The sequence below is a fragment of the Gavialis gangeticus genome, unplaced genomic scaffold (genome assembly GCF_001723915.1).
Source record: "Gavialis gangeticus isolate Ggan-Ray unplaced genomic scaffold, GavGan_comp1, whole genome shotgun sequence".
NCBI classification, from domain to species: Eukaryota; Metazoa; Chordata; order Crocodylia; family Gavialidae; genus Gavialis; species Gavialis gangeticus.
Genome location: NW_017728995.1, coordinates 51,112,586 through 51,113,339, shown reverse-complemented (window position 1 = coordinate 51,113,339; position 754 = coordinate 51,112,586).

Sequence of the window (754 nt, the reverse complement as noted above, 5' to 3'; positions counted from 1 at the left end):
TACCAACCCACCCCCCTCAAGCTCTGCTGGTGCCCCTCACTCCTGACCCACAGTCCCCCATCCCTGCCAGTGTCCCTTACTTCCAACCCACCATACCTTGCCTCCCTCCTCAGCCCTACTGGTACCCCTCACTCCCACCCCACAGTCTCCCATTCCCCAGCCCTGCTGGTGCCCCTTACTCCTGACCAGCTACCCCTATCCTTTGGTCCCAGGCCCCCCCCCATGTGTGAAGGAAGGGGTGGGTGCATAGGCGTTGTGTAGGGGTGGCACAGGCAAGACATGGGAGATAGGCCTGTGCAAATGGGGAACTATTCAATTCAGATTCGGCTGATTCAGATGCCAGAGATTCGATTCAGAGATCTGAATCATTTTCCTGATTCGATTCGGCTGAATCGCTTCAGAAGATTTGGAGCCGATTCAGAGTTTTGGCCATAGGGTATAATGGGGAAATCAATGAAATATCTATAATATTGTTGTCTTTTGGCTGATTAAGATGAAACTTGCAGGGATAGTAGCCTCTGCTGAGCGCATGATGCGTGCCAAGTGTCAAGGTGATAAGTGCAGGGGTTTCTAGGAAACTGCACCTCAAAATGATTGGCTGAAGGGTCGCACTCAGAGGGTGGTGGTGGATGGGTCATATTCGACCTGGGGGGAGGTGGGTAGCGGAGTCCCCCAGGGCTCGGTCCTAGGGCCTGCGCTGTTCAATTTCTTCATCAGCGATCTAGATGATGGGGTGGAAAGCAACCTGTTTAAA